Here is a 17255-nt window from a genome sequence, read left to right on the forward strand (position 1 = left end):
TTTGTTTTGTGTTTTCTTTTTATCCCTTTCAGTTTTTAATTTTTATAAATTAATTTATTATTATTTGTGCGAGGTGATACTGTCCATGGTCATCATAACGTCTAAGTTACAAATAAATACACTATGAGAGGCTAAAGTAAATAACTTAGACACTTTAATCCTGCAGAAATCAATATAAAAAGTACGTATTCACGCACACTTGTGCCAAAAGCATATTATGCCGCGATGGTCGTGTAACATAATAATGTACCGCACATTCGAAAGAAGAAATAAAATAACTAAATAGGTAGATTATTTAAAAAATATGCGGGCAACATTATCTTTGACATTACGTTTCATTATGTTGGTATTAGCAAAACCACAGAGCAAAACAGTCTCTTTTTCTTTGCCTGTCATTCAGTTTTCGATAAACTCGCGTGATAGGTGGTTGCTGTGTGTGTCGAGTGTCTGATTTTTGAGAAATAACTCGTAAACCATAAAAAACAATTTGTTAGGAAAAGTGTTATTCGATTTCATGCGTTTTGTTCAATATCCTGCGTCCTGACACGCATGTGAGATCGCGTTTGTTTAGGTTTTATCGAAATTATTTGACGTAGATTGACAGATCGGTTTCGCAAGTAGGTAGCTTTTACGGAGGTGTTTTATTTGTGTACGTTGTGTGGCAAAATATTTAATTGGATTTGTATTTTGGTGAATTTCTAAGTGTCGTGCTACCCGAAGGGTAAGATTCCCTGTTGGTGCGGTCGATAACAGGTGTGTGCTGTGAAGTGGTGAAGCAGTCAACAATTGCGAGGTGTGTGTAGTTCGGTGAAGCATCGGGTGTTTTGATTGTGGTATAAACGCTGTGAGCCATGCTGGCTAGTCGTGGACATTGCAACGTTTTTATGCGACCGGTACGTGTAGAATATCATTACCTACTTGCTTATAATGCGCATTACTTTTACGCCTTCGCCATTCATGTTTGACTAGCACACTTGTGTAGTCATTAGAATGTTTTCAAGTTGCAAAGCAATAGACACTGCATGCAAAATTCAAGTTGAACTGGGGCTAGAACCTTTCTCATTCATAACTGCATTCATAACAATCAACCTAATGAGGTTTCATATCAAATTACAATACCTGCACTGTTATGTTGTTTTGGAATTCTGAGACCAATTAATTTCCAATTAGAATTTCTATCTGTAAATAGACTGCAATGAAGTCGGTCAAAAAGTATACCTTGTCTAACATGGATGTCGACGATCAACAAACTCAAGATGGATGTTATAATTTTTATTTTCCTTTATGAATGTTAGATGTCTGTAGCTGATTATGGAACTAAAAGACCATACATTTACTTTATTGTTTAATTACTTACTATAGTACTTTATTAATTGGCACAAACAAAAGTAAAATTGTGAGCTACTAGTTATATTCTACATGTAATTGCTATGACAGGCTATAGGTACCGCCGGTGTTTTTATATTAGCTCAATACATCTTTAATGCAATGATCACACCACAACCAAAGGAACCTGGAACCACAAGCTACCATTTATTTATTTCAAACTTATATGCACATAGAACACTGTACATAAGGCGGACTGAATGCTTTTCCCTGGATCACTTCCACCACACCCTGGATTACTAAATAATTCTTTATTAGGTTGACTTCAAGAGTCGATTACTAAGGTCTTGACACTTATTTCATTTAGGTTTTAATAAACCACTTATGCCCATTTTCACTATGAATCCCTAGTTTTTAAGTGACCCCTATAGTAACAAGTAACAGGAATTTTGTTTACATAGGGGTCACTTAAAAATTAGGGATTGATGGTGAAAAGGGGCATAAGCTTATCACCTGTGCCCTGTGGTCTGTATTTAAACTAGGAACGGACACTAGTCATTTAATAACTATTTTTATTTAATCACCCCATCTGAGATTTGAGCCTCTTATGTTGTTAATAAATAAGACCATAAAGATGTTTACATTACAGTGTTTTTTGGTAGTTATACTGCAGAAAAGTTTATGTTGAAGTAATAGAATAATCACTAGAAATTTGTAACATGGCCAATATTAAGTGTGTAAGATCTCTTTTCTAGCCAGGTGTACTTTTTGTAGGGTTAACTTTAAAATCAATCAATAGAGCCTTTAAGCCTTTTAAGCTTGTAGGTACACATTGTATTCTGAAAGTAATCACTAATCAAATCATGAAATATTGAAGGGATAACCCTTTTAATTTTTTTTTATTAATAATAATTATGAAATCATATTTTTCTTGGTATCAAATACTTCATTATTGTTTTTTTGGAATGAAATAAGTCCAAACATTGAATAGTCTAAACATCTTTGTATTGTTACACTTGCACTCATAGATTTGCTGCACAGATTTTAATAAATACTAGTTTGGAGACAGACGAAATCTTGAACTTTTACTACTTGAACAAAGAAAACATGATATATTCAGTATTTTTTCCATGAGACAAAAAACTTTGCAAAAGGCAGGCACCAGCTTGTGTAACACAAGGCAGATAAGCCGAAGACATTATGTATCGAGGGTTCAACAACAGCTCGTGAGTGCGTTACATAACCACCGATCGAGCAGGATATTGGTCGCAAGGGTAGACAGAAACTACAGAAAGTCTTCCGCGGCACTTTCACTCGGGCGCCGTACTTTCGCCGGCGATGGTACTGGCAATGTCTATGCAAGAAGCGTTGCGTGAACGTTTTGATGTGTTTCGGGAATAGGCAGATCTCGAACCACCACATACGTAAATACGGACGTAGCTATTGTTTTGAATGACAAGAGGGGGGTCCCTTACTGTAAAATATAACTACTGTGCTGTAAAAATTGCACGCACGAATTCTGGAAGAACTCTAAAAGTCCCAAAACGTGCGTAACGTGAACCGGAAAATGTAGTGCACAGGAAGGCATCCCACTAGGTGGACCAACGATGGTGTGAAAGTCGCGGAACGCACTTGGATCCTTCTGCATTGGACGCCATTGGGGTCCTTTGTCCAGCAGTGGATGGCATTTTTCTTTGATAAGAAACCAAGCCAAAAAGCGATATGCCTAGTCAGTATCTTCTCTCCGAAAATGTTATTAATAATATTAGCCTTTATTCACGACATACACAGTTTAAAATTGATTGAGTATAATATTATTCTAATTGACACTTGTCTGTGTGCCTTTTTTGGCAAAGGCCTCCTCCAACTGTTTCCACTCTCCTCTATCTCCTGCAATTGTTGTCCATCTACCTCCAGCTATGGCCTTTATTTCATCCACCCATCTTCTTGGTGGCCTTCCCCGTTTTCGCTTAATATGCCTTGTGAACCAGTTCATTATGGATTTAGACCATTTCTCTTTTCCTCTAACTGTGTGTCCTGTCCATCTCCATTTCAACTTTCTGATAGTTACTGTTACATCTTTTGTTCTTGTACAATTCTTTATGATGGTGGTTCGTACTCTATCAGAAAGTCTCTTCCCCACCATGCTTCGTTCCATTGCGTTTTGGCATGTTTCAAGTAAATGTTATTGCTAAAGCGTAAACAGATAAGATCATTATGCAAATGTTTTGGTAACTGGTATAACCGAAACGGTATCGCTTTGTTTTTCCAGCGATTGTGCTCAATCAAGGTTACCACAACTAGCACCTAAGCACTACTCGGCGTTATCGCTTCACATCTAGTGTTATTTGCGCCCGTATTCATTCACTAACATTACTATGAGGTCTCACAGGGTGCACAGGGTGATACAGGAAAAAAGAAAGAAGAAGTAGATCCCATTATTAAATGATATGTTTTCTTTTAGGTAACCATAAAATATAACAATTTTACCCATGTAGATTAATGTGCTACCATAATCGGTCATTATCGGTCTCATTGTCACTGACAAAAGAAAGTTCAATAAAAATTTTTTGTTCAGTAGGTACCTGTTATGATTTTCCCTAAGTAGGTAGTATGTAGTATGCAGTTAGTTAGGTACTATTTTAACTCTTATTTCCTTAATACTAAATTATCAATTGGGGTTAATTAAATTGTAAATTGCGTCGTGTAACCGGTACATAGGTGTCGAGGCGTACTAGATAATGTATCGTAAACAATAAACATATGACGCAGGTCGTTGAACCCGGCTCGGATGTGGGTTAAAAAGTTAAAATTAACCGCGGTCGACGCCTCTACCCACTGGGGTAATCGACAGCTACTTATGATTTATGGGATTATGGATTTAGTACAGTCGATGGTAATTTATATGCCCGATATTCGAAATTGTGCTTTTGTTTTGTAACATCATCATCATTAATTTCAGTCATAGGACGTCCACTGCTCCTGCCTCCCCCAATGTTTTCCGTAATGACCCGTTGGTAGCGGCCTGCATCCAGCTCCTTCCTGCTTTATGAGGTCGTTGGTCCATCTCGTGGGTGGACCGATTTATTTGTACCTATATTTATTTGTATACTGAATTGATGTTTAAGATCACAAGTTATAATAAAGATGTGCGAAGACGGCTTTGAAGTCCCGCCCACAGAATAAACTTGGAACTTTTCATAACTAAATACTTTTCATAAAAAATTAGGAATACAGCGCCATTACCTAAGTAATTAAGTGATTTACTAATGAGATAGAAACAGACGAGTTTGCTTAATATTTTATAGCTATCATCAAATAATATCACAGTATTGTGTTCAGTTAGTTACGTCTTGCATAATTAATTACAAAAACGTAATTTCATCATTTCATAGTCATCAGTGACATCACGTGTCTTTTCATCAAATCAAATCATTAATCAGTACCTACTTTGGCCCTTTCTGGCGCTATACACGTTCCAAATAATAGCTTGCCCTACCACCACTTCGGAACAACTTATGAGCTGGTATTGAGAAGAAGTGGCGGAAGAAACTCAGTCAATCTTATTTTCACTTAAAACTTTACTATTTGACGACTACTTAGTAACTCCCCAGTAATGTTTATTATAGCTTATAGCAGTCATTCCCAAAGTGGGCGATAACGCCCCCTTGTGGGCGCTGCAGGCTTAAAGGGGGGCGGTAAGAGATCCAGAAAAAAAACCGGGACGTTGTGTAGGGGCTTGGGAGGCGTCATCTACTAGGAGGACTCTTAGACATCGACTGAGCTCGACTCTTGACTACAAAAATGGGGGGCGCAAAAAAATAATTTATTCTCAAAGTGGGCAGTAGACTAAATAAGTTTGGGAACCATTGGTTTATAGCTTGCCCTACCACCACTTAGGGACAACTTAAGGGCTGGTGCTGGGAAGAAATCTCGATAGAAACTCAGTCATCTGAATTTCACTTGACACTTTATTTATTTGACGACTATACAGAAACTCCCCATGCATGCTACGTATTTCGTAACAAAATTTATAGTTTTATGTGTTGACGACTGTACAAATGAGATAAACCGCTGTACTCGGTTCGATTGGTAATGCTGCCTACATTCTTCAGTTCACTACACTTTGCGGTTTTAGAAAAATCACACAGTATTTTAGTAGTGTTTACTTTTAGTAGCGTTTCCTTGGTTGTATTTCTGGTCCCTACTATTAATCATGGTAGCAGTCAAGACAAAGGAAAACTAAATATTGAAATACACATGTACCTTAAATATCTATTTAGTGTGTAAGTAGTATACCTACGTTAAAAAAACTATGTAGCGAGACAAAACAATCGATTTTGTAATAGTTATTATTTTTATAACCGATTCAATGAATTTAATAATGTACCAGGAAACGTTCTCGTTATCTATCATGTACCTACTTTTCCACGAGAATGCTATTTTGTAGTGTAGAATGTAGGTATTATAGTTGTGTTGAGTACAGCACATCGTTCTAAAATATCATCATCAATCGATTTTGGAACTTTACAGTTAAGAAACCAAGTTCAAAATGCCTTCATGGGATTTTTATTTGGTGTTAGGTTAATGAATGATGATAAGATTCATCAGTTTCAGCACGTTTTAGCTAGTACCAATTTCATGTAGGTAACTCTCTTCCAAACTAACTCAAGGTTTACTTGTTTCTTAGAATAATTTTAACAGGCACAATCTATTAAAAACACTAAAGGCTTGGTGTAACGTTAGACCTTGAGCGACTAGTAAGACTTTATTTTGACACATATTAGCACTTACAAGCCCATGACAATATGAGCTGCCATATTTGATACAGCTTTTGCCCGCGCGCGGCTTCACCCGCGTGAAATTTAGTTTGTCACATATCGTCATAAATTATAGCCTATATGTTAATCTGGGTTATAAACAATAATACTGTAAAGTTTCATCAAAATCCGTTCAGTAGTTTTTGCTTGAAAGAGTAACAAACATCCATTCAGACATCCAAACTTTCGCATTTATAATATTAGTAGGATGAGATAATTCAAAGGGGTAACCAACTTTTAATAAATTACTGACATTTTTTATTATAGACTCATCTTCATTCTGTTTTGTTTTTCAATAAAAGTATCTCTTTTTGTGCAGTAAAGAGTATCTATCTAACTACTAAAATCAGTTTGTTAGGACTTCGCGTTGTTTATGTTTGAACACATGAAAAAGTAAAATTAACAGGAAAATATTATTTGGTTTATTTACGTACAAATAAGAATAAGCGAATTGTGGCAGCTTTTAAACGAGGATAACAAGTTGTTTGTAGGTGTTATTATTAATGTACGAATATAAATTAACAGAAACTATTGCTCAGATTCTGAAAATGTATTCAATGAGTCAATGACACTTATTTGTGCTATTATTAATTGACATTTTGATTCTGAATAATTACGTATTGTTAATGAAGTTCGAAAGACGAAAATCATTACAAAAAAAATTGCTTTGAAAACGAGGGCTAATCTTGTGGTAAAACTTAACTTAATTTTCTTTCTTCCTTGTTGCATTTACATTCTACCTGTCTTCTTCCATTGTGTGGGTTGTAACAATAAATAAATAAGACGAATCTAACGACACCTCTCACGCTAAAATCGGTTAAGCCGTTTAAACTGTAGGCCCGTGCCAAAGAAATATACATACATACATACAATACACTCGAAAAACATAACCCTCCTTCTGGCGCAGTCGGGTAACAACTGACTGAAGTAACGACCCTGGTATCAGACCCAATGAACCTCCATCATGTTAACGTGGTAAAGAAGTGCAGTGCATAAAGGCAAAAACCAAGTGCTAGATAATTAAGTACCAATAGCAATATTTTTTTTTATTAACCATTGTTTAAATATTTTGTTCATTTCATATTAACTAGTTTAATGTGAACATGTTTTCTTTTACCAGGAATAATTATTTTTAAATTAAATTGTTTAATTTTGATTTTATAACTCATAAAATTATGTATACAAAGTTTTTAAAATTTTATTAAATACATTTTAGATAAACAACATGATAACGATTATACTATACAGTAGTTAAGCATTATTGTGTAAAAATGACATCTCATTTTTTTCCCAAAGGGGGAGAGTAATGTAGCGTCTAGCTGTCAATGAACTTAGGTATGATGACCTACTTTATTTTATTGCAACATTGTACTTGACTTGTAATAAATCAGTATGAAATTAATATTTGTTGTGACTGCCCGTTTCCCTACTCATACTCAACACACTACATACACACGATCAACTTTACAACGTTGTTCCTTTGCCTTTTTCAGGCGGAGAAGCGAGGCAGATCGTCCATCGACTCATCATAATGGTATGTTATGTACCTCTATCTCTAAAAAAAACAAGTAAAATGGCATCCCAACTAATATTATAAATGCGAAAGTAACTCTGTCTGTCTGTCTGTCTGTCTGTCTGTCTGTCTGTCTGTTACGCTTTCCCGCTTAAACCTCGCAACCGATTTTGATGAAATTTGGCATAGAGATAGTTTGAGTCCCGGGAAAGAACATAGGATAGTTTTTATCCCGGTTTTTGAAACAGGGACGCGTGCGATAAAGTTTTTCTGTGACAGAGAATTCCACGCGGGCGAAGCTGCGGGCGGAAAGCTAGTAATAATATAATTTCAAAGTTTTCCATTCATCATCATTTCAGCCATAGGACGTTCACCGCTGACTGAACATTAGGCTTCCCCCAATTTTTCCATTATGTTCCTATTCCTGAAATAAATAAAGATGCAAATAAATTGAAAAGAAAATCGTTTGCCTCCTGTCACATAAAAAAAAAGAAAAAAAAAATTCCATCGCGCGCGTTGCAGCGTTGTCTACTAAAAAACCAAAAGGCGTGTCCTTGAACATTTTGCACATCATTAAGCCCCAAAATAAGTAAAGTTCATTTAGAGTCAACCGTACATCACACTACACATTTCTGTTGTAAAATATTACATTCACATCAGGTGCGATTGTGGTCAAATACTTGCCTTGTTATGCATAAAAAAAAATAAAAAAAACATTCACATAAAGATGCTACTCTCCTTGGCTTTATGTGCCGCCGTCGTCTGTAATATGGAAACTAGTCAAATAAGAAAAAGAAAGAAAGAAAGGAAGAAAAATACTTACCATCAGGTGATCCGTCTGCTCGTTTGCCTCCTGTCACATAAAATTTATTGGTTCAACAAACATAGTAACACAATATCAGATATTTAACGGAATAAAATTTACTGAATACAATATTGGTTATTGCTACAATCCAATACAAATAGTTCATGTAACATGTTTGTATTGCAAGATCAAACCCGTGATGACCTCTGCTGCAAAATTGAAGTTCAAGTCAATTAGTTTTATTAATGGGTATAGAATAGGCACATAGATTTAGATTACGATATGATGGCGCACTAAATAAGCGGCTCACAACATCTTGTTAATATTGATATTGAACATTTTCGAATTAGAGGTAAGGTCGATGTCGATAAGGTATTGTTGAGTTTAAAACAATATAATCTACCAGAATTTCTCAGAATCCGAACTAATTTTACTAAGCACAGTAATGCTTGTTCATCTCTATTCAATATTGGTAGTATTGGTACATTAATCACGGTAATTCCCAAAGCCAGTGATTCAAAACGATTCGTCTTGTTTTATTTGATCTCGAACATTCTAGCACATTCGGCTCTACAACTCGGCCGCTTATCGTGTTTGCACACTTGACCGGTTTCTAAGACTCCCCGCAAACTGCAGACTTTTTGCCGACCTAAAATTTAGTCGGGCTGTTATGTATTTGGTATGAACGATTTGGTATTGAAAGAATTCTTATCCAAATTAGAAGCCGACCTATCAGCCGATAAAAGTCTGGTGTCTGCGGGGACTCTAAGGTTCTCCACTTGGTGTGTAAAATTCGCTTAGAAAGTTCCTATAATGTTGTTACATGTTTTTCTCATCAACATTCAGTCTTGATCTTCACAATATTTGACATGGGCTTATGTGATGATCAACATTGGAATTTGGAAAAGCCATTCAAACTGGGTGGCTCGTTACTGAAGAACTTTGCCTACAGTTCATAAGATTACTTGAGAGCCTAACAATCAATTATTTTCTGTTGTATAAGGGCATTTCTCTGTAAGCTCGTACAGGTCCCATACAAATGCTGTCCTGGCAATTATTTTTAACATTTTCCAAAAAACAGTGATCCATTTCAAAGAAAATTGACTATTATTTTAGTTAGATAAGGAGTCCCACTGAAATTATTAATATTTTCCGAGTTATTAGCGATTTTCCAAGAAATCATGACAGGGGACTGTTAATTGAGACAGAGGACTGTTATACTTTAAGAAAAAGTCATTTTAAATTGATCAATTATTTATTATTTTATAGCAAATCAATAGTAAACAAAATGTCTTTATAAAATATTAACAGAAATAACAACTTTCCTTAATAAATATTCATATCAAAAATTTACCTTAACCTCTGAGGCACTGAATTCCGAGTACCACCCGTTCCTGCTATTTCATCATCAAATCTTTGAGGGGAATTTTTGGTCAATTCAGGTTCAGCAGATTAAAGATTTTCCGTTATAATGCTCACAAGAACCACTGTTGCAAAAGCAACTGACACTTTTTATTGTTAGTCATCAACATCATTTCAGCACTGGACGTCCACTGGTGAACATAGGCCTCCCGCCCTCCCCCAATGACTTCCACATCGCACAGTTGGTAGAGCGGCCTGCATCCAACGCCTTCCTGCTACCTTTATGAGGTCGTCGGTCCACCCACAAGGTGGCTCGGTGTCGCTTGTCTCTCGCTGCGTTTTCCGGTACATGGCCTCTACTCCAGAACCTTGCTGCCTCATTGTTAGTGTTTTATATTTATTTGGAAAGCCGAGGATGGACCAGGAATGAATACTTGCGACCTGATGCTCATATTTGTGCAATTTCAGGCAGAGGACTGTTGCCAGGGGACTGTGTATTTCGGCTAGATTTCACAATATTTACGAAAATGATGTTAAATAGTGTTTTAAGAATCTACCGATCAATTGAGACATAAATATTATATCAATTTATACTTTATTTAGAGATTATTAAGTAATTAACATGCATATTATGACTTACCAGAGGACTGTGTGTGGTGGCGATTCAAGCGCGTGTTCACCTCACAAATGACGCTCTGACACTAAAAAAATAGGCATCTCAACGCCGCATTCGGCAAGGTTGCCTATTTTATAGCAATTGCATTTCATTTCACTCAAAAACAACATCGTAGCTATTATAGTTTTTTTATATTATGAATTTAAATTTTTGGCAGGGGACTGTATTAAAATTTTGGGGACAAAGTTTACAGGAGTTTACTAAATAAATAAAATTGGTAATGAGAGCTTGTTTTACGAAAATAATATAATTTTATTATTATTCTTTATGCTATGAGCTGCCAGATGTATGTAGTTTCAATATCTTCTTCGTAAATCTCATTTCTAGGCGGAAATGTAGTGATGGGGACAGCCAGGGGACTGTATTTTTCGGGCTTCAATCGAGTCTAGAAAAAAACTAAAAATAGTTATGGTTCTAAAAACAAAGGGCCCGTAAAGTTTTGGGATTAAAGTTTCATTACGAGTGTGTTTCGTTTAAATATTTTAATTGCTTTTAGAAAAAATCGGCCGGGACAGCCGATTACGAGCTTACAGAGAATCGCCCATAAATCAGTGAGCGTCTGCCTTGAAATAAACCTAACCACTCATTGATCTGGTGTCAAGTACATGGTTTATAAAGATTACGTTGTCAAAGAAATGATTCTCTCCACTTTTATGGTTACATCAATTTAATTACGGCAGCGGATTAATGAAAAGTGTGTAGTTGTAATTTTTGCCTTCTCATCAGAGCACGCCTTACCGTGTTTAACGATGAATCACTGTACCAACCGGTTATCTAACACTCATGACTGTTTATAAACTCGACTGTCACCTGCTTCAATACTAGCTGATGCTTGGAGTTTACTCATTTTGTGGTGACACACGCAAGATTTGATTTTTTAAATATTTAAGGCAGCAATAGCAGTTTCTTTTCCAAATATCACAATTTGTCAGTCAGTAATATCAGAGCTCAAAAATGATCATGACAAGTTATTCAAGTAGCCTATTGTCTACATGATTAAAAGTGAAGTAAACAGATTCTCGAATGGAGACCACGATTTGACAAGAATTGTGGAGGTTCTCCCTCCCCCCTGCGTGATTGTTGAAAGACGGACTCAAGAACAAGCTGAAGGAATGGCAGTGGCTGAATAAAAAAAGAAGACCATGCTTAACGTCCAGTAAATGCTTTTAAGGAGTCTTTACATGTCTCATTCTTTTTTTGCCCTATCAGCGCTTCGCGACAAACATTTGGCAAGTGCTTAGAAGAAGCGCCGCAATAAACTCAGTCACGTAAAAATGGTATTATCACAATTTCATTGAAAAATAAAGTAGGTACTAAATGACATTAACACCAACCGGTAAACAGTTTTACGACTGACATACACCTCTCAACCGACTCCCAGCGATAAGAAGTGCAGATGTCCCGTTGCAAAACGGAGCGAACCGTGCCAAAGTGGGACGCTGCCAATTATGACACGTATGGCTGCAATGCAGGCCACAACGCAACTGGGACTTGTTGTTTTGACAAGCAACACAAACAATATTTATTTTTAGAAAGAAAGAAAAAGTATTTATTCGGTGCAAGTACACAACAAAATAACAACCGCCTCTGTGGTCTAGTGGTAAAACCACCTGCTTCAGGCGCAGAGGTCCCGGGTTCGATTGCCAGTGGGGGCAGATTTTTCTGTTCGGTTTGGTTGGTGGTAGGGCTTGTTCTAAGTCCGCCTGGCTAGCTACCACCATCTTGACTAAGTCTGTCGCCATAACAACAATGTTAACAGCATTATTGTTAGAGGTAAGATAGCCAGTTCCTCCGTGGTTAAGGATTCCGGGTGAAGCTCGCTTCCACCTTCGGCCTGATCGTCATTTACCATCAGGTGAGATACAGGCCAAGAGCTTCCTCGTTGTGGATAAAAAAAACAACTAAAGCTAGACAACAGAACGGCTACAAGCACCAAAATGGCATCTGCTCAGTATAAGCGATGGCAGAGAGCGCGTCACGACGACCACTGGTATTCTGCGGATGCCAGTTGAGCAAAAGGGCGCAGCCCGCCCAGGAACAATCGGTCAACAAGTAGTTTTAAACATAGCAGCTTAGTAGAGTTTGCTCCCGGGAAATCCCGGTACTCATTTTTCCCGGGTATTCCCGATAATCTAATCCTTTATCTAGTTCCGGTACTGACGATGCAATTCCCGGGACTTTCGGGACTTCAATAATTTATTTTTAATAACAATTTTTTGACTAGATGCCATCATCTTTTTACGTACACACTATCAACAAATGAAAAAATATTAATAATGTTCCTAATTCATTACTATCCTTTTAAGACTGATTGTTTTATCTGATTGTACTTAAATACTACTTATTATTTCTTTCAACAGCGTGTTTTTTTATAAACCTAATTTAGTTAATTTATGTTTTGTCCCTAAGAGTAGGCGCACACCGTTGATTTTTCGTCGGCCGATAGTTTAGTCGGGCAGTTGATCAGTATGGGCATGTATGGGAGTGCGCACACTACGCCGATTCGATTTGGCCGATTCACGGTGGATCGAAATGGCATTAAAGTGGACATAGGGATTTTTTTCGGAAAATCGAATTTTAAAAATTGCCAATCGATAGTCCTTTGCTCACTCATCACGACATGTCATATCACATTTTTCTCTAAACCTGATACTTTAGCTTAAAAAAAATAATTTGTGTTTTTTTTGTATGAAACGAGACATAAAGTGCTAATTTTCTCCGAAGACCTGCTAGATCGTGACTTGAAACAACCTAGGTCGGTATAACTGCATTATTTATTAATATTCTAAGCTATTTCCAGCTGCTCCAAACCGCAACTTAGCCTGTTAAACGATTCCGAAAAAAATTAAAATTGACTCTTCTTGTAATTGTATTTTAGTTCTTTTTTTTTAGAAAACGCTTCGATTACGGTACTAGAAAGTGATTTTATCGTTAGGTGACATTGTTATCTATTCTCAGAATCTGTTAAACCCTTTCTTTCCTATCAGCACATGACTTTAAAACAACAATGAAGTTACTCATACCTCGTAAATAACGTGTTTTGCGAATAAGCAGATAATGGTCAGGGGTGGGGGTAAAAAACAGATAAGGATTGTTTATTTGTTTTAAATTTAGTTTGGGCTGTGTAACGTCACCAATAACATTCAACTTTAAATGCGGTTTTAACATGTAATTACAATGGAAGCTATTGTGAATCATATAGATTTGTTCGTAGTCTTAAGAAATACCTTAAAACCTTTGATGGACAGTGAGGAACTTTATAATCACCTTTTGCTAAAGGCAAGAAAACGCTCTTAACACTGTTTTCTTCTGACAAATGTAAACAGTACTTTTTCAACCCGTTACAATCATTAACCAGTTACATTACAAATATGTTATAGGCATAAATAATTAGGCAATTTCGTCGTCTAAATAGTTAGTTGAGATAAATTTCGATTAGTATAGTATTTAAGAATTCTATCAAGATAAGTCCTCACAGGTTTTCAAATTTCCACTTTAGCGTCAGTTTACAGGCTGAATGTTTTATAAAAATACTGTGAAAACGATATAACAAACATTTATATCCTATAGCATAGGTCCTTAGGCAAATAGTTGAGAAAATTCTTAGATTTAAGCATTTTACAATAAGAAATAAGACATTTTACATTTCACAAATTCAAAGAACGTGAAATACCCAAAAATCAAAGTGATTTTTACACCATTATTCTTCTTGATGATGGACAAAAACTGTCATCTATCTCTTCCTCAATTTTTAAGAAGAAACAGTGATTGGCTTGAATCTCCAATTAACTGGGTCTGGCTACTAGTTTTTGATATAGACAAAATTGAGGAAAATGTTCTGTTTCTGAGTTAATTTATGTAACGTGTAATTCATCTTTTTTTCAGTTTCTGAGTTAATTTATGTATTTAATGTGTGTTTCCTCGGGATAAAGGAAGTAGTCGAAGCATGTGGTGTAGAAGTTGGCATGTTTTCTGTAATAGCATCTATATTTAACGTTGTTTTTTCACTAGGTTCAATAATTGAACCAACATTTTCCTCAATTTTGTCTTCATCAAAAACTAGTTGCCAGACCCAGTTAATTGGAGATTCAAGGCAATCACTGTTTCTTCTTAAAAATTGGGGAAGAGATAGATGACAGTTTGTCCATCGTGCATTAAGATTAGTACAAAAATTCCGGCAAACTTTTTTTAACTTAACACTGTTTTCTTCTGATAAATGTACCATTTTCTGCTAAAGGTGATTATAAAGTTCCTCACTGTCCATTAAAGGTTTTAAGGTATTTCTTAAGACTACGAACAAATCTATATGATTCACAATAGCTTCCATTGTAATAACATGTTAAAAACCGCATTTAAAGTTTAATGTTATTGGTGACGTTACACAGCACAAACTAAATTTAAAACAAANCAGTGTGAGTCACGTTAAAGTGTACATATGAAAATAGATTAAACTAGACCTATTTTTATCGACAAAAAAGAGGTCAAAATTTTTTTGAGATTTTTTTTGAATTTTTTATAGAGATTTTTTTCTGCCAATTACTTATTGTAAAGAAAACGTAATAACTTTTAAACAAAGCGGTATATCCTGATAAAATAAAAACAGTAATAATGCTAATTAACAGGCGATACTAAAAATACATAAAATACACCAAAAATGCTAACAAATAATAAAAAATGAAACTTTTTGAAAAAAATCTGCTTCTAAATTCGTGTTTTTTTGGTTATTTGATAAATTTCTCCAAAAAATGCCCCTATAACCGGTGGTTTTTATGACTTTGTATTATTCTCTATCGTATTACCAAAAATCGCATGTCTCTATCCCTATCACAACATTTGCAATGATCGTTTGAACTAAGCCTCTCCGGGCGCGCTATTCAACGCTTCGTTAACAACGAAACTGAAAATGGCTCTAGATTTGTAATTTAGATAAAGACAAGTTAAATTTCAAATAAAAACAAAAGATTTCGAAGTAAAATAAGCATTTTAGTTAAAATTAAAATTTTCTCTACCTGCAGCGAAGAATAATGTTGTGACAGGCCTTTGTTCAAACGCTCATAGCAAATGTTGTGATAGGGATAGAGACATGCGATTTCTGGTTTTACAAAGATAATACGATAGAGAATAATACAAAGTAATAAAAACCACCTGTTATAGGGACATTTTTTGGAGAAATTTATCAAATAACCAAAAAAACACGAATTTAAAAGCAGATTTTTTTCAAAAAGTATCATTTTTTATTATTTGTTGGCCTTTTTTGTGTATTTTATCTATTTTTTTAATATTGCCTGTTATTTAGTATTATTACTGTTTTTATTTTATCAGGATATACCGCTTAGTTTAAAAGTTATTACGTTTTCTTTACAATAAGTAATTGGAAGAAAAAAAATTCTATAAAAAATTAAAAAAAAATCTCAAAAATTTTTTGACCTATTTTTTGTCGATAAAAATAGGTCTAGTTTCATCTATTTTCATATGTACACTTTAACTTGACTCACACTGTATAAACGCTATCTAAGTCCACCATCTAGGAACATTTTTTTTTTTAACAAGTGGGTAATCTCAGAATGTACTCGTGCCGACCGATGCGATTAAGAATATTCTTAATATCAACGTCTCTGCGCCGACGTGTATAATTATTTGTTATGTATAATTAATTATGTTTACTCTCATGGTTATGATGATTATAAAAAAAAAATCATCTGGGTTCGAATCGGGAATCGAATAGGTATCTCGGTACAATAAATTCTGTAACCGGATATTAGGTACATTGCATTTAAAATAACAATATTTTAAGCGGCCAGCACATACCTGTACATAGATGGCGCGTCGTCTAGGGACGCGGGTTACCTTGGTGTTCTGGTCGGTCTTTAATGGCGCTTCCCGGGTTGCGCTGGCAGCGCTGGGCATGCGGCGGCGGCGGCGCGGCGCTGCGGCGTAAATAAAGGCGCCTGCGCTTGTGGAAGGCGGCGTGGTTGCGCCGCGGGCGGGTGATAGGTCTTAGCCCATCATACCATACAGCAGGGCGTAGCTTGTCGGTACGGCCTCTGTATAAAGCCTCGATTCACACAGTTATGCGAACGGCTAAAGCTTAATTATATATTCAGTGCAGCAGCCTGGATTAGTTGTCATATCAAATAAATACCTCTTTTCCCGTTTTAGAGGATTATAATGAGTTATAGTTGTCGACCGTCGATGTAATTGGTCGACCGACCGGAAATGTAGAAAGATCTTTGTAAGTTTCCAACAAAAAAAATGTGAGACTGATAAGTACTCAAAATCACAATGTCAGTTAATATGAGTCGTTGCATAGAAAAAACGACATATTGTCATACTTCATATATAAAGTAGGCATTTATTTCCACTTCGACTCGGTTCGGTCAACAAACCGGCCTAAGGTTTATTTAGGATCTTTTATTCTGACCTTATAATAGCAAGTAATGAATCTACATAAATGCACTTTGAATTTTGATCTGATACTTATTTCTTTCTTACTAGCCTTTGTATTTAGACCAATATCGATTGGTGTAATGTATAAAAATACAAAACAACAAAATTATTCAGTTACCCTTTGTAGCATTGAACAATGTGTATGGCCACAGGGTCATCGGTCGTTATAAAAGCAGGCGGAGGCTCGACTGGGGCGAGTGCGTCCGCGGCGCCGGGTCATCAGGCTCCAAGACGGTTGATGGTTCATAAGGTGTAAGGCCAAGAAGGCAAGCTCTTAATGTGGGTAGTTTCGTACAAACGCAACAT

At 36.0% G+C, this 17255-nt stretch overlaps 1 protein-coding gene across 3 annotated transcripts in view; it reads left to right on the forward strand.

The window, feature by feature from the left end:
• The first annotated feature begins 384 nt into the window (after positions 1 to 384).
• LOC114366631 (uncharacterized) overlaps positions 385 to 17255 on the forward strand; it is a 155484-nt gene continuing 138613 nt past the window's right edge. For 2 of the 3 annotated variants that reach the window (XM_028323558.1, XM_028323559.1), the window contains exons 1-2: positions 385 to 893; positions 7640 to 7680. The gene's annotated coding sequence lies outside the window, so the exon portion shown is untranslated. The remainder of the gene's footprint in view (positions 894 to 7639; positions 7681 to 17255) is intronic. The other variant, XM_028323560.1, reaches the window with a different exon arrangement.

The sequence above is a fragment of the Ostrinia furnacalis genome, unplaced genomic scaffold (genome assembly GCF_004193835.3).
Source record: "Ostrinia furnacalis isolate ACB-3 unplaced genomic scaffold, ASM419383v2 OfSCF0643, whole genome shotgun sequence".
Classification (NCBI taxonomy): domain Eukaryota; kingdom Metazoa; phylum Arthropoda; class Insecta; order Lepidoptera; family Crambidae; genus Ostrinia; species Ostrinia furnacalis.